Source organism: Vicugna pacos, chromosome 19 (assembly GCF_048564905.1).
Source record: "Vicugna pacos chromosome 19, VicPac4, whole genome shotgun sequence".
In the NCBI taxonomy this organism is placed as follows: Eukaryota; Metazoa; Chordata; class Mammalia; order Artiodactyla; family Camelidae; genus Vicugna; species Vicugna pacos.
In genome coordinates, this window is record NC_133005.1 from 7135357 (window position 1) to 7161437 (window position 26081).

The 26081-nt window shown below is 38.7% G+C and overlaps 1 protein-coding gene and 1 non-coding gene across 4 annotated transcripts in view; one reads left to right on the top strand and one right to left on the bottom strand.

The window, feature by feature from the left end:
• The window catches only part of MACROD2 (mono-ADP ribosylhydrolase 2), a 1889921-nt gene that overhangs the window by 1059928 nt on the left and 803912 nt on the right, over positions 1-26081 (bottom strand). The window lies entirely within an intron of this gene.
• TRNAA-AGC (transfer RNA alanine (anticodon AGC)) lies at positions 2233-2305 on the top strand. Its single transcript has one exon. It is a non-coding gene; the product is annotated as a tRNA-Ala (tRNA).

Consider the following 26081-nt stretch of genomic DNA (forward strand, 5'->3'; position numbering starts at 1 on the left):
TTTTAAAGCTCAAACACATTATCTAAAGCTGAATAGTATCTTAAGTACTTTTTAAAGTGCAGTAGCATTTAATGCATCTAATATGAAATATAAAATTAAACATTTTACACCAAATAATACTATCTTCCATTAAAGCCCTTGGAAGGAAATTTGAAAGAATATGATAAATACATTAAGAATCTAAATGTTCTTGTTTACAAAGATGTCCTTTTGGCTACATCTATATATGCAGTAGGAAATGTTTTCTTTCTGAAGATTTAAATCACTCTTTTTAAAATAAACAGTCTCGGGGGAGGGTATAGCTCAGTGGTAGAGCACATGCCTAGCAAGCACGAGGTCCTGGGTTCAGTCCCCAGTACCTCCATCAGAAAAAAGAAATAAGTAACTAAATAAAAATCCAATTACCCCCCAAATAAAAAAATTAATAAATACTAAAAATAAAATAAAATAAGCAGTCTCCATTAAATCTGCCTTAGGGATTGATTAATGCAACACTGAAAGAGAACAGAATTGGTATAATTTTCTAGTACTTCAGAGAACATTCATAAAGAAGATCTGAAAGAATCTAGAAAAAGAAGAGCAAGCTAAACCCAAAGCAAGCAAAATAATAATAATAATAATAATAATAATAATAATAATAATAATAATAATAATGACGATGATGGATTTAAGCATAACTAAATTAAATAGAGAATAGGATAACAAGAGAAAAATAACAAAAGCAAAAGTGAAATTTGAAATAAAAATTGACAAACTTTTAGCTGCACTGACAAAGAGAAAAAGAAGACTCAAACTACAAAAACCAAGAATGAAAGAGGAAGCATCCCTACTGACTTTGCAGAAATAAAAGATTTTAAGGGAATACTATGAACAGTAGTGTGCCAACAAACTAAATGACCTAGATGAAATGGAAATGTTTCTAGAGACACACACATACTGAAATGACACAAGAAGAAACGGAAAATCTGAACAGACCTACATACAGGAAGTAAAGCGACTGCACCCATAATCCAAATGCTGCCCACCAGGAAGGCCCCAGGCGTGGACGGCTCCACTGGTGAATGCTTCTACACATTTGAAGAATAAGTACCACCAGTCCTTCACAAGCTCTTTCCAAATACAGAAGAAGAAACACTTTCTAGCTTACTCTATAAAGCCAGCATTATCCTGACACCAAAACTAGACATAGATGTCACAAGAAAACTACACACCAATATTCCATATGAATATAGATGCAAAATTATCAACAATTTACTAGCAAATCAAGTGCAGCAGCTTATAAAGAAAATTATAACTGACCAAGTGGGATTTACCCCAGGAATTCAAAGTTGGCTTGACATATAAAAATCAATCAATGCCATACATCATATTTGCAGAATAAAAGACAAAAATAGTCCTCTCCGTAGATATAGAAAAAGTATCTTACAAAATCCAGCTTGCTTGTATGACAAAAGTACTCAACAAGCACGGAGTAGAAAGGAATTTCCTCAACCTGACAAGGGGCATCTAGTAATTCCTTGAGCTTCCTCAAAGAAACCATTTTGTCAATTTTAGCCCTGAAATTAAGAAGTGTATATAATCCTCAATAGTCAACCAAGTGTGTTCAGTTACATATTCTTTAGTTTTAAAGATTTTTTTAAAACTCCAGAAAGGACTCATTCTTTCAAATCAGTCACACTGAAGAGGCAGCCATCTAAGATGTTATAGACTGAATTATGTCCCCCAAAAGATATGTTCAAATCCTAACTCCTGGTACCTCAGAATACGACCTAGTTTGGAGAGACAGCCTTTGCAGAGAAAATCAAATTAGAAGAAGTCATTAGGACAGGTCCTACTCCAATATGACTGATGTCCCTATAAAAGAGAGATTTGGACACAGATGTGCACGCAGGGAGAACACCATGTGAAGATGAAGGCAACGATCCGGATGCTGCTGCTGCGAGGAATGCCAAATACTGCCAGCAATGCAGCAGAAGCTAGGAGAGATGCATGGGACAAATTCTTCCCCAGAGCTCTGAGGAAGAACCAACCCTGCCAAAATCTTGATCTCAGCCTTCTAGCTTCCAGACGTGAGAAACAATACATTTCTGTGGTTTACTTAGTTTGTGGTACTTTGTTATGGCAGCACTGGCAAACAAATACAGACATCCTCAATAAATATGGATTCATTGTGACTATGATGGCAAAATAAGCAGAGGGAAATGACGCTGATTTTAAAATAAGGGTTGAGGGGGAGGGTATAGCTCAGTGGTAGAGCGCATGCCTAGCATGCATGAGGTCCTGGGTTCAATCCCCAGTACCTCCATTAGATAAATAAATGAACAAACCTAATCACCCATCCCTCCAACAACAACATTTTTTTTTAGTTAAAAAAAGATAGAATTTAAAATATAGGTTGATATATAAAGCAAATATCTACCTTCTCCTAAACTTGAAGTTATCAGACATGTGTACACAAAAGGGAGGCAGGTACGCAGTTCAGGAACAGAAATCATACCTTTGTTGTAGCAGAAAAAGTCCTGGAATAAAAGGTCACATCTATAACCAAGTGTTGGGGTTGATAATATTAATGAGAATTATTTACTTCATATGTTTATGGTTCCCAAAAATAAACATAAAAGTAAACAAGGAAAAAATGTCGTGATTAAAAGGAGAATTTTCATTGTCATGCACCTCTGTTGCTTCTTTGTTCTTTGGATGCCCAGCAATAGAACTCCCTTTCTAATTGGCAGAGATTCTCCACCACATGGCTCTGGTGGGAGCGCGGCTTCACTTCTCATTAAGAAGCCAATGGACCAGGTGACCAGGGAAATGGCACATGGCTTATACTCAGCCAAAGGTTCCTGCTTAGAACTTTGATGCTCTAAGATTATTTCTGGAGGATAATGGAAAGATACAAGACCAGTTGAGAAGTTATTTTTGGCAGTGTGGAAATCCCAGCACAGCCCAAAGCAAGTGCCCATCAGAGGGGGAGCCAGCAGTGGAGTGCCCTAACAAGCCTGACTGTGGTTTGAAATAGGGCATGTGTTAAATTACCCTATGGGGGAAGCGCAGGTTCCAGCTTAGTTTCTCATGCATTTCTGCCCAGTGGATGACGATCCTTCCACATTCTTCCATTTAAATAAGCCAGAGGCAATTTCTGGAGCTTGGAAAAAAGCCTGATGTGAAACACTAACTAAAATTCCCTATATAAATTCCCCGTGATGAACCTACTATCTAGTTCTACTTTCTATAAGTAGAAATCATTTTTATTTCTTATATATCTGAACCTTTATTTGAGAACCATTAAAAATATATTTATAGGGCCATGTTCCAAATGTAAAATTAACCAGAAAAGCAATTATAAAAACTAATTGATGGAATTTTTTTAACTTTAAAAATAATGTATAATGTAGTGCAACTCAGAACTTGATAGGACTGTAATTAGCTCCTTAAAATTCAATTTTGTTAGACGCCCACCATCAAAAAGAATGCAACACACCCCTGACTGTGATTGACACATGTCTGCAGTTGGTCCATAGAAATGCATCTGCCTCACACAGACTTGCTCATCTTGTCAAACAAAGAAAAACCTCATAATCAGTTCTGGCAACCCCCGGCCTTCTAATTCTCAAAGCAATATACCAAATAACTCAAGAGCACCCAAACCTGGGCTCTGTGGTCAATCTACTGTAATGTCATGAAGATGAAGACCTCATCACGGCAGCAGACTGTAAAATCCCACGAGGTAATCCTGCTTGCAATATAAACCCAAATCAAATGTCTATTTGTTGCCACCTTTAATTTTTATTATTTTTTAAGCTAATAAGGAACTAGCTACACAATTATAATTACCTGGTTCTGTAGACAAATCAATGAGATTTTTTTTTAACGTGATTAAAAACATTGTTTACCCTGGACTAGAACACCGTAGGATTCATCATGTGGACTGGCACTTTGCCTGCGGCCATATGTCATTTGTCATTTTCTTTAATGAAGTTTGCATCAATTTACAGGAAGCACCAAATGCCATATAATTGGTAGAATCACTTTACACAAGCAGATCAATGTTGGATGTCGTTTTTTTTTTTCCTGTGGAATCTCATCTCCTGAATCCATATTAGGAAAGTTTTCTGATGCTCCAGTCCCTCAGGTAATAAGGGTATCAGAATAAGTTGCTCCGAAGCAAAATATTGAAGGGAAAATGTCTAAGTTCACAAACTGGAACTAACAAACAAACAGGGGGAGAAATTCACGAATCTTCAGAATATAACTATGCTGCTAAAGAGCAGACTTGAAATTTTTGGAAGAAGAAATTTCTACAGTTATTTTTAAAAAGGCAATGATATGACTAACTTAATTGAGAACAAATATCATTTCTAAAAAGACTGATTGCAAATCTGTTCTTCTTTCCAAATGTTATTGGTCTAATTGACTTAAGTCATGTTTTGATTTCTTGTGAGAAAGATGTAAGGTAAACAGTGAGATCCAAGCTTAAAATTATTTGGAATTGAATTAATATTTCAAACTCTCTTTCTTTATCTTCAAGGTTTTAATCTAAAATTTCTGACCCACTTGAAGATTCTGGGAAAACTCAGAATTCCCTTCTCCATTTTCTTCACCTCCAGAGGTAAACACGCTCCAGAAATCAGTGTGCACTAAACTGCATTCATGTTCATGTATTGCTGTTCAGCTCCATGACACCCCTACTCCGTCTCTAGTGCACAAAAGCAATCTGCCCATATATTCCCTTTCCCTTCACCATTGCTGAATGGATGTTTACTGCATGTCTACTGCATGTCATTTGCATGAAAATTGGAGGGATGCAGAATAAGCTGCCCACACCGCCTACATCTGCACTCTCGACCATCTCTTCCAGACACTCTTAGCCCTCAGTCTGCAGCTATACTGCAAGGAAATAATTCAGGCCCCATAACTCAGTAAACCTAACAGCAGAAAACTTTTCTCTTTTCTGGACCTCTTGCTTTAAATCATTCTCACACAGAGTATTCTCAAATCTAGTTCCAACTCTTTCCACTTTCTTGAGCTCCAGCTGTCTATTCTTCAACACCAACTGGGTGTCCCCTTCAAATCACCCTGTCTAAAACCTGACTCACCTTTTTCCCAAACCGCTTTCAACTCCACCATGCTGTTTTCTGTTAATAGAACCTTATATACTCCCATGTCTCTTAGACTTGTTAATTTTACCTAAACTATTCCCATCCTGTAGCATCCCATATCCAATTGCAAGCAGTCAGTTACCAGGTACTTAACAGCATAATTTTAAGTGTCTCACATCCATTTATTATCTCTCATTTTCTTGGCCATCATCCTGGTTCAGATGTGTGTCACTGTATCCATACTGGTAAATAGGGAGCTGTATTCCAACAATGCTGCATTCCCTGGGGACTGGTCCCCAAATAGAAAGAGGTTGAATGTTGCTCACACACTTACAAAACAACAAATACTGATTACATCCTTAAATGTCCCTTTGAGACTGTGAGTCTCTGGCTCAAAAGCAATCAGTGACCAATGTTAGGGCAGAGGGGGACCTAGATGACGGGTGCTTGTTCTTCACCAGGTGCCTTTATAGACACACCACATTGGCACTGTAATCCTCAGGACAACATGGTAAAGTGTTTCCCATATTATCTAGACAAAGTCACTGAGGTCTAGAGACATTAGTTAATTTTCTTAAAGCCACTTTTGAACCATTTTCAAAGAAAAATGAAAATCTGTGTTAGATACAATTCAGGAATTCCACATTTCGGTGCAGACCTCCTAGAGAAACTCACATGTGCACAAAGAGACCGGTGTAAGATTGCTCACAGCACAGCTCCTCCCAATAGAAAAGGAAAAGCTTGCAACAACTCATGACAACCAGCAGAAGACTGGCTAAACATACAGCTTCATATTCATACATCATCATGCTACTCAGTAGCCAGGATGGATGACGTGGCTTTACACATGCCAGCATGGATACACCTCAAAAACAAATTTTGAGGGATAAACAAGTTACAGAATGATATAACAGAATACTATTTATATGAAAGTAAACATTCTAAAAATATATCTGTTACTATCTCCATGTAAATGTATATCAATATATACAAGGTATATATACATACATAAAGGTATATGTGTGTGTGTGTGTATATATATATATATAGGTATATGTAAAATGAAAGCATAAGAATATAGATAATCAATCAAATGCCAATTTTTTATGGCAGATATCCATGCAGAGAAAGGGGCATAGATTTCGGCATGTATACAAAGAAATAATCTTCATCAGTAATATCACATATACATGGGATCTGATATGTGATAATATGGCAAAATGTTAATATGAATTAAACCTTGTTAAGAAGTTCATGTTTGGCTATAATATCATTTGCTATTTAATACATTATAATATTGTTTTCAAATTAAAAACATACTATTTGGGAAGAATAATGTTAATTCAATCACAAATTCCAGGTGCACTGGAATTGACAAAATATTAACACAGGAGAAAAAAGTGAATGCTTAACTATTATATAAGAATGGATTTTCTTCAGATACAAAGGGATGTAAATGTGAATTAAAACAGTATTAAGTTTAACTCCATCAGTAAAATAGAGGCAGAAATCACCAGTAGCAAAAATAAAATGCATGTGATAATCTGAGGATATCTATAAGAAATGTAAGTGTTAGAGACTGAATATGCCCTCTCATATGTTGAAGCCCTGACCCCCAATTTGGAGGTGAGGTTTTTGGGGGGTGACTATGTTTAGATGAGGTCATGCGTGTGGGCCCCCATGATGAGATTAGCATCCTTATAAGAAGAGAAAGAGACCAGAGCTCTCTTTTTCTACCAGCTGCTATGTGGGGACACAGCAAGAATGCAGCCGCCTGCAAGCTTGGAAGAAATCCCTTAACAGGAACCAAAACTGCCTGCATCTTGATCGTGGATTTCCCAGTCTCCAGAGCTGGGAGAAATACATGTCTGCTATTTAAACCACTCACTCTGTGGTACTGTTTCAGTAGCCTGAGCTGACTAAGACAATGAGATAAAAGCATAATATATTTTAAATGTTAGTCACTCATAAATATTATAAATTGGGTGCAGGAAATGCAATAGAAAAATGTTTATAGGTTATAAACATACAAATCACAACAGAAAAAATATAACTGCCAGTAGGCCTGTACAAAAGATATTAAATTTTATTAATAACCAAAGAAGTAGAACTTAAAAGTTATTTTCTCTTATAATTTACAACCATAACTTTATCTTAACAAATAAGCAAAGATAAAACAAAATATGTAACATTAAAGGTCAATAAGATGTGTTAACTTCATACACAAATATTCTAAAAAAAACAAGAGCTTTAAAAGTTCTGTGTAATGGCATTACCCTTAGGATGGCAATCAAAAAAAACTCAGAAAACAAGTGTTGCGAGGATGTGGAGAAACTGGAACTCTTGTGCATTGTTGATGGGAATGTGAAATGGTATAGTTACTATGGAAAATAGTATGGGAGTTCCTCAAAAAAAAAGTTAAGAAATAAATGGCCATATGAGCCAGAAATCCCACTACTTATGCATATATAAGAATAAGAATTAAAAGCATGATCTTGAAGAGAGAGCCTCACAGCCAGGTTCACTGCAGCACTATTCACAATAGCCAAGCGCTGGAAGCTACCCATGTGCTCTTGGATGGATGAATGGATAAAGAAAATGTAGCGTATGCATAGAATAAAATATTATTCAAAAACAATTTTAAGAAGGGGGAGATACTGACACATGCCACAATGTGAATGAATCGAGTATATTATGCAAGAGAATAAGCCAGTCACAAAACAACAAATATTGTATGATTCTACTTATATGAGTATCTAAAGTAGTCGAACTCATAGAAACAGAAAGTAGCCCCGTGGTTGCCAGGGGCTGGGTGGATGGGGGAAATGGGAGTTGTTTAATGGATAGAGAGTTTCAATTCTGCAAGATGAAAAAGTCATAGGGGTCTGTTGCTCAACAATATAAATATACTTAAAACTATTGAACTGTACACTAAAATACAGTTAAAAAGATAAATTTTACATTATGTGTTTTTAATCACAAAAACAAAATAATCTCTATGTATGTCAATGTCTTTGACATTGTAATTCCACATCTGGAAACTTAATATAAAGACATAACTATAAATGAGTAAGAGTGATCCAAAAAAAAAAAAAAAAAGAATGAACTATCAGATATACACAAAGATATGGCCACAAGGCTCTTCACCCTTCACCTTAGTTTGGTATACAATGGAAAAGAGAAAACAATCTAAACATTCGTTTTTAAAAAAAAATTGCTTCTTTATTTTTCTCACTTCTTTTTTTAAGCTTTTTTGGAGGGAAGAGGTACTTAGGTTTATCAACTTATTTTTTTAAGTATTATTTTTCTGATGGAGGTACTGGAGATTGAACCCAGTACCTCGTCATGCTAAGCACGCACTGTGCCACTGAGCTATCCCTTCCCCTGGAAAACAATCTAAATATCCAATCCATAGGAATAGTTAAATAAATTATGGCACATTCATTCAATAGAATAATCTATATATGCTGGAAATGATGTTTAAAATAATTGTATAGGAAAAGAAAAATGCTCATAATATAGTATCTGATTTTCTTATAAACATGTATTTATTTTATTATTGGTAGAGGGAGAAGGGCAGGAGACTATTTTAGGAATAACTTCCTCAGCACAGGCATGCCTCATTTTATCCCACTTCAAAGATACTGTTGTTGTTTTATTTTAGTGTGCTTCTTTTTTTTTTTTTTAATTAAAGTATAGTTGATTTACAAGGTTGTGTTAGATTCTGGTGTACAGCATAGTGATTCAGTTATACATAAATGTTCTTTTTCATATTCTTTATCATTATAGGTTATTATAAGATATTAAATATAGATTTGCAGATACTACTACTATATATAAAATAGTTAAACAACAAAGTCCTACTGTCTAGAATGAAGATATTGTTTTCTATAAATTGAAAGTTTGTGGCAACTCTGTGTCAAGTAAGTCTATCGGCACCACTTTTCCAACAGCATTTGCTCACTCCCTGTCTCTGTTTCTCATTTTGGTAATTCTTGCAGTGTTTCAAACATATCATTATTATTATATTTGTTATGGCGATCAGTAATGCTACTATTGCAAAGAGATTATGATATGCTGAAGGCTCAGATGATGGTTAGCAATTTTAGCAATAAAATATTGTTGTTTGTTTTGTTTTGGGGGAGGTAATTATTTTTTTATTTTTATTTATTTATTTTTTTATTTATTAATGGAGGGGCTGGGGATTGAACCCAGGACCTCATGCATGCAGGTACACACTCTACCACTGTACACTAAAATATACAAGAAAGTACTTTTTAATTAAGGTACATAACTTTTTAAAGATATAATGCTATTATACACTTAAGAAACCACAGCATAGTGGTAAATGTAACTTTTATATGCATGGGGAAACCAAAAATTCATGTGACTCACTTGTTTCAATATTTGCTTTGTTGCAGTGTTCTGGAACCCAACCCACAATATCTCTAAGTTATGCCTGTATACATTTTTCCTACTGGCACAGAACCCTGCAAATTTCAACCCTTTAAACATGCGTTATCTATAGATTTCGTGTGGTCACTAATCACAAGCTTATTGGGGTTTTTTTTTTGTTGCCTTATATTGTTCTTTCTTTGCTTTTCAACTTGCCACATGCATCAGTAGTCTCCCTCCATCGAGACTATAAAGTCTTTGAGGGTTAGAACATCTAGCGGTATAAGCCCTATTCTCTGATTGTTTACTACTATCTTTCTGTAATTGATTGAGGCTTGTATGTAAGAGAGCAGGATTGGGCAGAATGAATGGGGAAAATTATACCAACAAATGTTTCTTATATAGCTACTATGTGCGAGACATGGCAAGCTACTAAAATAGTATAAAGAATATCTTTATATAGTTACTGTTTCCTTCAGTTTCCTGTCTTGTTAGGGTATCTATGCACACAGGGTAGGCAAGTTAAACTCTGAGAAGAACATGTGACTTAAGTTGCCAAGACATAATAAGACAAGTTATTAATACTTTTCTCCATACTCAACTATGTGAAAGTATAATGAAATGTCCTAAAATAAGTTAATGATTTTCTGAAATGCTTATCTGTACCTTTGGCTGCTTTGTTCACACATGAAATCTGAGGATAATTAAAATCCATGCCAGTTTTAAAATGTTAGGAACAAATCAAATAAGTGAAAATCTTCCAAGAATTTAAAAACAAAATTCCCAAAGGGATTCATTAAAATTGTGCTGTCAACAAATGTTTGAGTTTGGATTTTTAGCTCATTTTGATGGCAGGAAAAAAAAATGAGGGAAAGAAGAAAGGAAACAAGAAAGGGAGGGAGGGAGGGATGGAGGGAGGAAGGAAGGAAGGAGAGAAGGAAAGGAAAGAAAAGACAAAATCCTTCTCTGTTCAGTCAGCATTTTATCCCCTCACACCACTCAAACTGCTGTCAGCAATCTACCCATGACCACCATATTGCTAAATCTAGTGGTCATTCTCAGTTTTCAGCGTACTTTACCCAACAACAGAATTTGACATCATGATCTCTCCTTCCTCAAAATGCCTTCTTCACCAAGACATCACCCTCTCTTGGTTTTCTTACTGCATCACTAGTCATTTCTTCTTAGCCTCTTTATCTAGTTCCTAAATTTCTTTCTCTCTGACCTCTTAATGGTGAAATGCCCACGGCTCAGACATCCATCCTATTTTCTGTCTACACACACTGCCGTGTGTTGTCTGTCCTCGGGACTCTAAATACCACCTACTTACCAACTCAAATCCCATCTTTTGCTCAAGGCTATATCCTGACATATATCCTGACTTGTGTATGTCCTGCAGTTGGGTATTTAATAGTCATCTCAAACTTGACATCTCCATACTTGAACTCCTGATCCAAACTTGAAAACCTCCTTTTCCTCTGGCCACGTCCACCCTTCCCAATGCTCGGACAAAACCCCTTTGAGCCATATTTAACTTCTTTCTGTTGGCTCTACCTTCCAAGTGTATACGAAACCTGAATTCCTTTTGCCACTTCTGTTGCAACTTGCCATCTTGATGACACCCACAGATCTCATCTGGATTGTTGCAATAACCTTCTGCCTCTATCCTCTCCATTCATGCCATCGTCCCCAAACAGATTAGTCTGGCAAAGAATATTAGCCAGACTAATCTTTCAGAAACTTAAATTTAATCATGTCACTCCTTTGCTCAAATGACTGCAATGGTTTCCCAATTCATTTGGAATTAAACCAGATATCTTACAGCAGTGGACATGGCCCTAAAATCTGCCCACACCCCCTACTCCAAACCCAAACAGCCATATTATCTCACTGAACTCGTCTTCACTCCATTCCCTTGACCATCCACAAAGATCTCCAGGGATTTCCTTGCCAACTCCAGGTGAGCCCCCTAGGATCCTTACTGTAGCTGATTCTTACATCTGAAACCACCCTTCCCCAGATTATCTGCTTGGCCTACTCCTTCACCTCCTTCAAATCCTTGCTCCAATCTCACCTCCTCAGTGAGAACTTTTCTGACCCCCTATTTCTTATTTAATACTGGGGTTCACCCACTTACTCCTTAATCTGCCGTGCTTTTGCCTCTAGTCATAGCTTTCATTAATTTCATGCATGTTACATGATCTAAATTATCTAAATATTTATTGCATGTTGTATATCTCCCCCTAACTTCTTGCTAAAACATAATATTTATGAGGGCAGGGATCTTCTCTCTCTCTCTCTCTTTTTTCATTGCTCTATATTCAGTACCTGTAACAGTCCTTGGCACAAAGCAGACACTGAATAAACATGTATAAAAAAACAAATAAAATAAAATGTGTGAGGAACATAACAATATGAGGTGGAAGAGGGTGGTCTGTGCTTTTAGTCTTAGTTATAATTAGTGAAATCCCACAGAACTTGTTCTTATTCATAGTGCCGTATGTGGAAAAATATCCATAGTACAAAAGGGTATAAAGCCATCTCAGTTTACGCCACAAACCCAGGCAGCAGCGATGATAGTGTAGACTATCATATAAGTAAAGAATGCTTGTTCAAGATTAAGTAGGTAAACAGCCTTTTTTCCCCAAGAATCATGAAAAATCCTATATGAGGAAGGATTATTATTTAATAAAGAGACTTCTAGAGCCCTGTGATGTTATTATATTGGAAAGAATTACTTATTGTGCTGCTGAAAGGGGCATCTAATTTAGGGAGATCTCATTTACTCATAGACTGTTTTGTTATTAAATTACAGTTCCTTAAAACTTCAGGGCAAAACGTGGTTCAAGTTTATCATGCAGAGCAAGCATGATGACTTCCAAATCAGGGTCACAACAATAAAACCATTCAGGGTAAGTGACCTGTGCTGACACAGTGCAATTGGGCAAATGCTTCTCCAATTCAGGGTGTGCACTTGAAAGTAATTTTATTTAACATGGTTGCATGTTCCTCTTGCCATATAGTTGGAACAGAGGGACATCACTGGCTCTTGCTGTCTGGGTCCATCTACATACAAGGATGGTAAAATTTCAATAAGCAAATAACGGTTCTGGAACTGACTGGAGATTCAGAGCAGTGTGTGTATCTGATGGAAACTCTCTTTTCCTTCCGGGACCTGAAGCCGCATGCCAGTCTCCATGTGGTCTGGAAAGATGGGTACAGTATAGGCAAGCCCAGAAGACCTCGAAACGCAGCACCTCTGTCTCCTGTCCCTCGGCAGCTTGGAGCAGGAGGAGGAAAAAGAGGTGATGTCATGGCAGACTCGGCTCAGGGTGGTGGGGCCGACTGGGCAGCAGCCTTTATCTGGCTGCGGTGCAGTGAATGAGGACGTGCACTTGACAACAGAGAGCTGTCACAGCCCACTCAGGATCCAAGCCTGACAACAGCACGTCTAGACTGAGTAAATGAGAAGACACCAGCAAATAAGCAAAGGCAGGGGCTTATGGGTAAAGAGGTCACCAAGCCCAAAGTACTCCTGCGGAGACAGCGGTCTGGTCCTTCTCACACAGACGGCACAACGTGGCCACTCACCCGGTCCAAGGCTCAGGGGCCTGGGTTTCCTCCTCAGGCTTCCTATGTCTGATTTTTGGTGAGACTCCTTGGGACTCATTTTCCTTACATTTTAAGCAAAAGACAGTTCTGGGTTTGTTTGTTTGCTGTTGTTGTTTTTCTGTTTTGTTTTTTTCCAGTTTGAATATTTTGTGATTTCATGAGACAAGTCAAACGGTGATTCTCAAGATCACACTCATGAAACAGAACAGGAAAAATATTTTGGTCAGTAAGCAATTGTTCCTGCTGTTATTCGAGAAATGCTAACCATGTGATTAGCATTAACTTGTTTTTCTACCCATTTTTCTGTTCTGTTTACTTCCTAGAATGGGTATTTATCTCTCCACTATATTACTCGCCACACTGTTCTGTAACTCCCATAAGTTCACTGAGGGCAAAGACCCATCCGTTCCTAGGGCTAGGCACATAGGGGACACCAGTAAACACATGTGGACTAGTAATGAAGCCTTTGTACAAACGTGTGCACATATATATGTACATTCAGGTGGGGAATGAATTTCTGTAACATGCTAGTGTCCTAGACATTTTGCCTTTTTATCCTCATTATAGTCCTCAAACTGAAGTACCTCCCCTCGCCTGCCAAAAGTCAAAATAAGCATCCACTGTGACTATCTTTTCAGAAAAGTGAATGGACATCTCTAGGTCAGACAAATGGGCCAGTAGAATCTTCCACTGGAAACTTCAAGGTAAATATGAGAACCTGGGTTTCTTAGCACAAAGAAGGTTGCCATGACCGTGCTGAGTAATTTCACTTCTTCCTTTTCCTTTTCTCTTTTTATAACTTCCTCCACTTACCTCATTTCTTCATTTATAAATTGGGGTTTAATAGTACCAATCTGAAAAAGTTGTTGTAAAAAAAAGAAGTCAGAATCAGCACTGGTACTGGCTTTCATTTACTCATTATTTCAATGAAATCAAATATGTTTACTGAGAACCTATGATTTCTAGGCACTGGATTGGGTGGTGGGAATAAAACATTAACTACTTGGACAGAGTGCTTCTCTTCACAGAACCCAGACATTCACAGAACTCAGCAAGGGATACAGAGAACTTACAGCACAGGTGAACAGTCGTGTGGTGGGAGTACGGGGTAACAGAGCAGGGGGCCCTGTTCAGGATTTGGGGTCAGGAGATACTCCCTTTAAAACATAAATCAGAGCATGTGGCTCCTCTCAACCTCCCAATGTCTCTCCTTCACTTAGAAAGCCCAAGTCCTCACAGGGACCTCTGAGGCTCTCTGCGATCTGGGCCTGACCATCTCTCTGACCCATCTTCTCTTTGATTTGTCCCTAGTTCATGCCAGCCACTCTGGTCCCCTGCCTTTCCGTAAACATAGAAGTCTACGCCCATCTCAGGGCCTTTTCACTTCCTGTTTATTCTGTCCGAAATGGACATCCCAGAAGCCTCATAATTAGTCCCTTTACTTAAGTCCTGACTCAAATGACAACTTCCCAGCAAGGCCTTCTCTGGCTGTGCTGCCTTAACTCCAACATCCCTAAATGCCGATGTTCTGTATTCCACATCCTGCTTCATTTGTTTTCTGCCTAGTACTTATCACTAATATATACTTTAATTCATTGCCTGACTTTTCCACTAGAAGTGTAACTTGCATGACAGAAGGGTCTTTTGTTTATTTTGCTCCCTGTAGGATTCCCAGGGTCTAGAAATGTGCCTGGCACATCACAGGTACTCAATCAATATTTTGTGAATGAAAAAATGAATGAAGGGCTATAAAATACTTTCCTGAGGAAGTGGCTAATTGAAAACTAAGCTGAAATCTAAAGAGTGAGGCTGAATTATCCTGGTTGTGGGAATGGGGACAGTGAGAAGGAAGTAGGGCAGAAAAGAGCACTTTAAAGAAAGAGACCAGCCTCAACAAAGTCTCAGAGGTGAGAGAAAGTGAAAGCGTTCGAAGAATATCAAGACCTTGTCGAGGCTGAAGCCTGGATGCCAACGGTTTCACAAGAGGTGGAGGGGTGCGTCTGGACAAGGAGGCAGGGGCAGATTTAGGCAGGGCCTTGTGAGCCCTGCATACACGTTTACGCTTTACCCTAAGAGCAATGGAGGATGCTTGAGGAATTTTAATCAGTGGAGTGATGCTATCTGTGATTCAAAATGAAATCACCATGACTGGACTGGACAGGAGTAAGGCTGGAGGCAGGGTGATTAGTCGGGAGGAAGGTGAGGGGTGTTGTGTGTACCAGGGAGGGGTGGGGGTGACTCAAGAGAAGTGGGAAGATCCCAGAGCCAATTAGAAGGACTTGGTCATTGATGTATACATGATATAAGTAATATAAGATTAAATTCTATAATTATAAATTATATGAAATAAACAGTACAGTTGACCCTTGAACAATGCAGGGCATTAGGGGCATGGTCCCTCCACACAGTTGAAGATCTGAGTATAACTTTACGGATGGCCCTTCATATACACGGCTCCAAATCTGCATATTCAAGCAACTGCAGATCGTGTAATACTGTATAGTAAGTAATCATGGAAAAAGTTCCATGCAGTCCAAACTCATGTTATTCAAGGGTCAACCATATGTGTATTCTACAGTGAATCATGGAGAGGAGTATAAGTAAAGGCAAAGAATGGGTCAAAAGTGATATCTAAGTTTACGGGTTGGACAACTGGGTACCAATTAGAGTGTGGTGGTATAAAGCTGGCCAGATTCTTTGACACGCCTCCTAATGACAAATAGGGTTCTAAGCCACCTCCCCTTAAATCTGGGTAGAGTTTATGACATCTCTGGCCAGCCAAATATGACAGAAATAACGCTTGCTAGACTGGAAGAGACTGGCAGCTTCTGGTCCCAGCGTCTTGGGTCTAAGGAACCAAGGTTCCCAGGCAGCAGATTAGCTGTGCTAGGGAGACATTTGGAGGCGGATCCTCCAGCCTGGCTAAAACATACCAGCTGACACTGTGTGTAGCAGAGATAGGTCTTTCCTGCTGAGCCCTGCCCAAATTGTAAATCCATGAACAAAATAAGTAATTGATACTGTTTTAAGCAAATAACTTTTAAGGTGGTTTGTTACACAGCCATAAATAATCACAGAGAGAGAGAAGCAACGAGAAGAGAAATTGTCATGATTTATCTGAGTGGAACCACACAGGGTTAAGCAGTCTGGTCCCCCAATTATTTCCAGTTAGTGGGATATCACAGGAGAGTGGAGGGCCCTGAGTGTGGGGTACACTAGTACTTGGGGATGATCTTGGAAGGAGTTAATTCAGATCCTTATTAACCATGGAGGAAACGGAATATATTGAATACTTGAAGATCACACTTCCATTTTCTCTGAACCACTGGAGGAAATCCAAACTCAAATTAATATAACAAAACCAGAAGCTTACTTAAAAAATATTTCATCAGATTCCAAAGTTCAGCTTGTGGCAGGTCATATTGGAACCCGTTAACAGTTACTTAAATAAAGACTTTCTTTTCATTTTGTAAGTGAACAAAAGAAGATTAAGTGAGCATCTCAGTTACTGCCTGTGATTGGTGGGCACCGTCCCTGTATTAAGCTGGAGATCAATAAGGCTCCAGATCAATATCCGAGCTTCATGTCCGGGGCCAGTGCATGTATGCGATAGACACAGTCAGACGGGAGACAAGAGCAAACAACTCTGCTTTTATTTCAGCTACCTTTTTTTTTTTTAAAGTTATTCAGATATAGACAGTTCATTTTTAAGCACTGGGATTTAGAGCTGGAATGTAGATGAGATTAAAAGCAGTTTTATTAGAGGAAGAGAAAGCCCAGAGGGAAAAAGCCTTGAGAAATTCAGTGACTTCGAAAATTTGCCCTCAGTCAGACGTGCTTACCATGGAGCCAGAAACCACCTTGGTAAACCTCAGCCAAGGGCTCTCTCAACTCAAGTGTTACTTCTATTATCTTCCTAATTACCCTCCTCGTTGAAAAGGAAGAAAACACACCTTCACTGCAGACATAATGTTCCAATTACATACATGCCCCAGAATTTAAGAAAGGTTAGGTATGTCTCCTGGCTGTTCATGAATCTAACTTAGACTTACCCATCCAGGCTAGTAATTACTAGCATTTCTTAAATGCAATTATAGTCCTTTTAGGAAATGGGTTGTTGGATTTTTTTTTCCACCCAAAGACACAATAGTCTAACTCCTTTGTGGTATTTCAAACATGTTAGCCAATGAGTAGGTAAGTGGTTCAAAGGAAAGAACAGTATTGCCACCATTAACCATGATTCAGAATATGGTATGGCTTCTGTCTGGTGAAGGCAAATAAATTCCAAATAACTCCTCAGAAAACCATGGCTATTCTCACCACTTTTATGACCTATTTAAGAGGGCATGTTGGTGTCATCTTTAATTTCATAGTTGATGATATTATTTCCTGTGTCTATTACATAAGGTCTACATAATTGATTCTGACTTGAATATAGCTCCAAGAGCAATGTTATCTTCAGAGAGGAATTTTAAATGCTATTTTTTTCTGAAGAAAATGGAGATGATGCAATCTAACAAATTTCCTTTAGTGACCTGAAATCTTCGAGGCAGAATTATTGCCCTAATACTTTAATCTGTTCCACTTAAGAGTCTGAATTCCTTTCTGGTTCTCTAGGTCCTTCATCTAGTTTAACTTGAAATGTTTGCCACATTGTCTTTTAATCTTTAAACTATTCAACCAAATAGCAGTTTGTGGGAAGAAGAAAAGAGAAGTGGTGGATTGGGAAGAGGGGTAAATCTTGTGTCTCTCAACACCCCAAGTTTCCAATCTATTTAGAAAGTTACTTAGAGGTTCCATATGTCATAATGGATTACTCAGCTGTTCTGGCAGGGGTTATATAACAGGCATAAAACATGGTTCTTCCCCTCAGGAAATTCTCTCTCAAATTCTGGTTGAAAGATGACACATATAAAGACAAAGAGATATCTAATAAACTCAGAAAGTGAAATTTCCAAACACTGGGAAGATAAAAAGTAGAAAAAAAGTCTGGATGAGACCACAGGGGCTGAGAGAGTTATAAAAGCATCACTCATTCACATATTCACTCATTAAATACTTAAGAGTGCCTGCCATATTTTAATGACTGGACTAAGGTCTAGAAAGCTGGTGAGAAGCCAGAAGGAAGACATAGACACAAAATCCTGGCAGCACGACACCATCTCTAAGCTTGTGGGCTCAGGAAGGAGCAGAGCTGTCTGCGTTTGAACCCTCATCTTGCCACTTGGAAATGATGGGACCTTCTAGGGCTTTGGGCAGACCACTTAACCTTTCTGTGCCTCAACTTTCTCTTCTCTAAATAGAGATAATATGAGTGCCTGCCTTTTAGGGCTGTGATGAGAATTAAAGCAGCCAATACTTGTTAAGCATGGCGCATATAATCACTATACAAATGCAAGTTCTGTGCCTTAGAGCATAGAAGGAGGTAGGCCAGTGAAGAAACGTACACAATGGAGGCCCTAATTGGATCAGCATTCTCAGGAGCTTCCCTGGTTCACTTCATCAACTTAGATTTAGAGGGCTCTGGCTCCAGGAAAATGTGGGCCAGGTAGGACTCAGAATTCTTGAAGAATGTATCACGGCTCTCAAACTCAAGATGTGGGCCAGCATGCTCACAGTACCACTCGAGACTAGGGACAAGCTTAAGGCAGCTCGAAAGCCCGACAGCACAGAAACCAAAGGAAACTATGCCCGGTCTTCCCATTGCCTGGCTTCCCAAACAGGACAGCGTGAGAGTTATCCCTTGCTACTCCTGAAGAGGCTGTGTGTGCGGTGCCAGGCTGGGGAATTAATAGATTACCTCATTCAACTCCCAGTTATAAACCTTGAGATGAAAATGGTGTGTCTTATTTTATAAGACTTTTTAAATTTTTTTTATTTTATTGAGTTATAATGAGTTTACAATGTTGTATCAATTTCCAGTGTAGAGCACAATTTTTCAGTCACACGTGAACATACATATATTCATCGTCACATTCTTTTTCACCATGAGCTACCACAAGATCTTGTATATATTTCCCTGTGCTATACAGTATAAACTTGTTTATCTGTTCTATATATATCTGTCAGTATCTACAAATTTTTAACTCCAGGTCTGTCCCTTCTTACCTACCTCCCCCCTGTCAACCACAAGTTTGCATTCTATGTCTATGAGTCTGTTTCTGTTTTATATTTAAGTCCATTTGTCTTCTTTTTTAGATTCCACATATGAGCGGTATCATATGATATTTTTTCTTTCTCTTTCTGGCTTACTTAGAATAATATTCTCCAGGGACATCCATGTTGCTGCAAATGGCATTATGTTGTCATTTTTGTGGCTGAATAGTATTCCATTGTGTATATATACCACATCTTCTTTATCCAGTCATCTGTTGATGGATGTTTAGTCTCTTTCCATGTCTTGGCTATTGTAAACAGTGCTGCTACTGAGGTGCAGATGTCTTTTTGAAGTAGAGTTCCTTCTGGATATAAGCCCAGGAGTGGGATTCCTGGGTCATATGGCAAGTCTATTCCTAGTCTTTTGAGGAATCTCCATGCTGTTTTCAACAATGGCTGCACCAAACTGCATTCCCACCAGCAGTGTAGGAGGGTTCCCTTTTCTCCACAGCCTCTCCAGCATTTGTCATTTATGGACTTTTGAATGATGGCTGTTCTGATTGGTGTGAGGCGATACCTCATTGTAGTTTTGATTTGCATTTTTCTGATAATTAGTGATATTGAGCATTTTTTCATGTGCCTATTGATCATTTGTTTGTCTTCATTGGAGAATTCCTTGTTTAGATATTTCGCCCATTTTTGGATTGTGTCGTTTGTTTTTTTCTTATTAAGTCGTATGAGCTACTTATATATTCTGGAGATCAAGACTTTGTAAGTTTCATCTTTTGCAAAAATTTTCTCCCATTCTGTAGGTTGTCATTTTACTTTTGTAAAAGTGAAAGTCTTTTATTTTTGTTTTTACTTTTGGTTCTTAAACCTAGAGACCAAGGCTTATTCTAGCAGAGTTTGTAAGCTTTAAGCTCAAAAGACGGTGGCAATTACAGCTTAGAGCTTAGAACCACAGGGCTTGATATCTGGTATGGCTAGGCCTATGAGAAGAAAGGAATTTGTCAAAGCACCAGGGCTGACTGGCTCCAAATCCTATGGAGCTATAATTCCAGCAGGAGAAGAGTGGCAGAAGACTCTACTAACAAGGGCCCAGCATGGGTTAATATTTCCCTCCCATTGCAACATCCTTTCATTCCTAATAAAGAATCATGAGAAGTGATGTGTGTTGAACCCCCTCCCTGCCCAGGGCAGGTCACCTAGGCCCTAGCTGGGGGATTTACTTGCAAGAACTCACACACAGGCATTGCACATGCTTGTGACAAAGGTCCCGAGGAGTCACACAGATTTCCAGCCCCCTCCAGGACCACCCAGGCAGGGACCAGGGCATGGTGATTCCAGCTGCCCATGTCGGGCAGCAGTAGCTCCCAGCAACGGGAGGCCACGTTGGCCCAGGAAACTCATCTCTGTTATGTTGGGAGTTGCATTTCTTTTCTGAGGCCAAGTTCAGATACAACATAATGCAAGGCATCCCAAGGCATCAGATGGATGGTTGTGGTTCCATCAGGTTGTTGTTTTTTTATTTTATTTTCCAGTTTGTCTTTAAAAATCTCTGAAAACAAAACTTAGTAATTTGGCAGGGGGGAAAGGGGGTGGGAAGGGATAAATTGGGAGTTTAAGAATTGCAGATACGTACTGTTATGTATACATATACAACAAGCTTCTTCTGTATAATACAGGGAACTGTATTCAGTACCTTATAGTAACCTATAATGAAAAAGAATATGAAAACAAATATGTGTATATGTATGACTGAAACATTATGCTGTACCCCAGAAATTGACACAACGTTGTGAACTGACTATACTTCAATTGAAAAAACAAATAAACAAAACTTAGTAATTTGGGCTTCTTCTTGTTGACCATCGAGGGGTGGATGGCTGAGGCTGAGGGATGTCTTAGCACACAGCTTTAGATGAACTAAATGCATGAACCACTGTGACCCTCCAGTGCTGCTGAGAGAGGATCTGAGGGATCTGCCTCCCACTCTTCACAGAGTTCCGTGTGTTTTAGTTGTGTCAGAGGCAATTAGGCACAGCTCATCCCTTTCAAATTCCCCAGGGATTTATCACATGGGCCCTTCAAGGTTTCCCTTTCAAATGGCCATAGATTTTATATTCAGATCAGTGTTTAATGATCACTCGAATCCTGGCTTTGACTCTGCTGCACTCCTGTGTCCATGGAAGTTGAGGGTGTGAAAAATGGGAAAACAAACACAGTTCTTTGAATTATTACAGGAAAAGCAGCAGAAGATGAAAATAATTTTGCAGCAGACCAGGTGATCAGAGGCTGTGCTGGGAGTGAAGCCATCAGCCTGGCTTCCATACTCCTCCACCCACAACCTGGAGTGGGGGAAAGACATGCATATCTCTTCTTAGAGTGACGACAGGAGACTCGCTTCTTCATGATATAAAGCCTCTGACTCAGGTCCTGCGACAACACTGAAAGTGAACAGATCCTGTTTCTCAAGTCAGAAGTGGGCATGCTACCATTTGCAGAAATCCTTCTGCCTGCTTTCCACCAGTTGACACAGAGTTTATTTATCATTCCAAATGGAAGCATGACGTGTGCTCCTCTCTCACGAGGCCAAAAGGGCGGGGGGTTGGACTTTCACAAGTTCCCACTAAGATTTTTTAAAACTCACTGTGAAACACAGAAACAGACTCTCAGGTTGAGAAGGAACTGAAAGATGACTTTCAAGAACCTCAGTCAATTGGCAAATCCGGGTATATTTCAAATTACTTTCAGTTTGTTTTTCATCATCAGCTTTCACCACAAGAACCAGGCTTCTGTACACTTTGAAAACACTGACTTGCTTAAAAAAATTAAAAGAGAAAAGCACAATAACCGATTGTCTTTCAAATCAACTATACTCTGTATGGAACACAATTAACCCCCGAGTCTGTGGGGTAAGAAGACTGTAACATCGTCACACTTGCTGACAGTGCTGAGTCATTTTTCCATGAAAGGACTGACAAAGCAGGCTTGTTGCTCATCTTTTCTCAGTCTGGCTTAGCTACCTTATTACCGTATTTCACCCCCAAAGCCTCTCCGTTCTCCTCTGAGTCATTGTTTTTACCTTGCATGATTTAATTTGAAAAATAATAAGTCCCTCTCAAATGTCAAATCTATATGTGTACTTGCTACCTCTGAATTTCAAAAATGGTTGATGTCAACGTGAGTGAACCCATCTGAACATTCTAAAAGACGGGTCAACTTAACACTGTCTCAGAAGAATATTTTTCCTACTATTAGCCCAAAAGGTCATATTCATTAAGTATACAGGTAACATATGTTAAATACAGTTAATGAGTAATTCATCTTTTTTCATTAATCAGAATGGTTCATTAGTGAATGCAGAATGATATCATTCATGTATTAATTAATTTCTTCAATACCTTTTTTGCTGGGCATTTACTGCACACAAAGATTTATGGTATTCAATGCATATGAATAAAGATAAAAAATATGGAGCTGAGAGTCTGCCTTTCAGTACAACGGAATTGCAAGTATGAGTAAAAGGAAATCCACAGAAGCATAAACAGTGCCATGTGAAAATCAGAGAGAAGCGACAACATCTGGCTAAAGCAAGTAGAAAGTATGTATGTGAGGTCATTTGATAAAAGTGGAATACGGTGGGCATAGAGGGTTCTCCAAACAGGAGAACCAATATTCTGGCAGAGAGCTGAAGGTGAGAAAGCACTGTCTACATAACAAATGCAGCCCAGTCCACAGGAGGCTTTTCGAATTCAAGCATAGAATGTGAGTCTGGAAGGGCAGCTTGAGTTTAAGCCATGGAGGGCCTAGAAAACCAAATTAAAATTCTGCTGGTTCATAACAAGGATAGATGGGTGTTTTCACTTTGGCCAAACAATTGTTTAAAAAATGAAAAGCATTCATCAAAGAAATTATTAGGCATAATTGAAAATGTTCTTCTGTCAATTTTAAGTGCTTTGATCATTTATTTTAATAAATGTAGACAAATCACATGGGTTTATCGTTGTATGCTAGTGGCCCCCAATCTGGAGTCTGTCTTTATCTCATAATATTTCTCTACACAGCATTTACTACTTCTCACCAAACAACTAATAATACTTGTAGCTTTCTTTAAAGGCATCTGACATCAAACAACATACATAAGACAGGGCAGAGACTCCCTCACAAAAAGAAAACATATGACTACGCCCCAAGCAATCGTGTTTTGACAAGACCACTGCAGTCTTTGAGTGATGTAGCATTGCCAGTTAATCTTATGCAATGTCTCAGATCCTGTCTTTGAGTACAAATGCCATAAGGGCCAAGCAATATTTGTAGAGTTTAAAGATGTACTCTTTCTTCCCTTCTTCAAATGAAGGAATGCCAAATAGCAACACTGACACACATGTAGCTGTGAGGCAACCCGAAAGCAACATGTGTAGACCATTCTCTACCAACTAACCTTGCACAGTGAGTCTCTTTGAAACACCTTTGCAAAGTTACAGCTGTAGATAAGTTTGTAAAGATATAAATGTGTCCACCTAGTCAGTGTTAGAGATAGGGAGGCTCAAGGCAATATTGCTATCTGGCCTTATATTGTCTTTGCCTTTAACAGATTGTTTTCAAATCCACAAGTTTCTAAACAAATTAGGGTTGAGTCAATTGCACACATGTTTAAAGTGGCTCTTATCAATTAAAGCAACAATATCAGTTGATGCTTACTATACTTTCCTGAATAAATTAATAGAACACAATCACTTAATTTATATGTTGACACATTTATAGTCTTTTCTATTTCAAATCCCATCATTTTAGTATAAAGTATGCCATTTTATTTTTAATTCTCAATAAACAAATAAGCAACTTATAAAGGCCTATACAGATTACCAAAGACTGGACTAGATGTAGCAAAGTGAATCTAGTGACTGACCCATGTGACTTCAGTCACATACAGATGATATTCCAAGCATGAATCTGAAAAGAGAAAACCAGAGAAATCTGAGGGGTTCTCATGAATGTCAAGTCAGAATAAATAATACCAGGATGACTCAGTAAGTTACGATAATAATAATGTATATTTACTGAGTTTTTCCTATGTGAAGTGCATGTGCTGAGCACATTTTACATATTAACTTGTTTCCAAATACGCTACTCTTTCTTAAAATCATAGTGATAATAATATTAGCTAATTTTCATCGAATGTATGCTAATTTCCAGGCATACGTTAAACCACTTTACTTGTATTATCTCATGAAATCCTCACAATTCAACGAGATGCACTTATTATGCCCCTTTTACAGAAGTAGAAACTGAGAGACAATGAGGGATAATGATATTCCAGAACTACATACATCATTAGCCATTTTCCCCTTGTGAATAATGACTCTGCTGGAATGGTAGACAGGTAATCTGGGTCCCTGTTAGGTATCACATGGAATAAATTGTCTAGCTGTTCCTTATCCACCTGAATGCCTTACCATTTCCTTTTCCCCCTGAGCACACAGCTGGTTTGCCCAGCATCCTCTGCAGTTCAGAGTGGCCATGTGACTAACATCTGTTCAGTGGACTGTGAGAGCAAGTGCCACTCTCAGGCCTGGCCCCTAAAAACCTGTCATGAAATGCTCCAGTGTTTCTCTCCTGCATTCTGCCAGCTAGTTATCAGAGCTCATGACTGCAGAAGCCATGTGCTTGAGGCAGCGGATCCTCCATCCACCTCGGGTCCTGAATGGCTACATGAGGCAGTCACACCTTCTCCCTAACTGCTGTTTAGTTTGATGTGAACCAGTCATAAGATTCCATTGTACTAGTTACTGAGATTTTAGCATTTATTTACTATAGCCTCCAGTATTTGCTTTAACTAATAATAACTCTCTACATTTTAGATTCTTATACAAATGTCAGATACTACTTTACCAGCAAGGCAGAATCCAGTTTCTTCAAATGTCCTCTCTCACTGAGAAAGAGTTTGCTTTCTACACCTGCTGTAGCAGTCAGATCTCCTGGAATGGCTTTTTACCATTTTAAATTTCATCAACAAGAAGATACCAGGTACAGAAGGAGGAAGAGAGGCTGACTCAGCCTATTACTCCTCTGCAGTGACAGGCAGGCAAGGCTTTGGAGAAATCCATTCTCTGTAGCACTGCAGGCAGCTTGGCCATCACTAGTGACTTTGTGGGGTTCCTTCATACACCTTCTGGAGTCTCTGATAGCTAATGGTCCCCTTCCCTGAGCTTCAATTTTCCAACCCTCCCAATAGTTTCAGAAACAATTTCAAGTACGAAATCCCATCCATCTTAAAATACCCAGAGAGGTTCCTATTTCTCTAATGAAGCTCTGACAGATACAATATAATCTCTACTCCTCAAGGCAACTGATCGTAGTTATTGCCATTTGAGATATTTTCCCTGCCCTAGCCCACATCCCCTCCAAAGCTGACAGTAAATGGACCTCAGACTACACAAACTCTTTATTATTAAAAATCTTACTGTCATCAACAACCATCAATACAGGACTGGCTTCTTGGGTGTGTGACCTGTGCAGTTGCTCGGGACTCTGTGCTTAAAAGGGTCCACATGTGTTTAAATGCTCTTCTTAAATGTCTTCTTGAAGTTCTTGATAACTTTTGAACAAGGGGCCCACATTTTCACTTTCCACTGGGTCCTACAAATCGCATAGCTAGTTCTGTATCAATGATAGCATTTGCAAAAGAATCATGTAAAATACATGGAAAGAAAGAATTCCAGGTACCCTAATCTCTTTCACTTCTATAGTTCAACACAGCAATACATAAAGCTCAATCTTACAACCATCCTTGACATCTCAATACCACCAACATTCTGCCTTGTAACCACAGCATTCATGCCAAATAGTGGAGGAACTGTAGGATGTGATCTATGA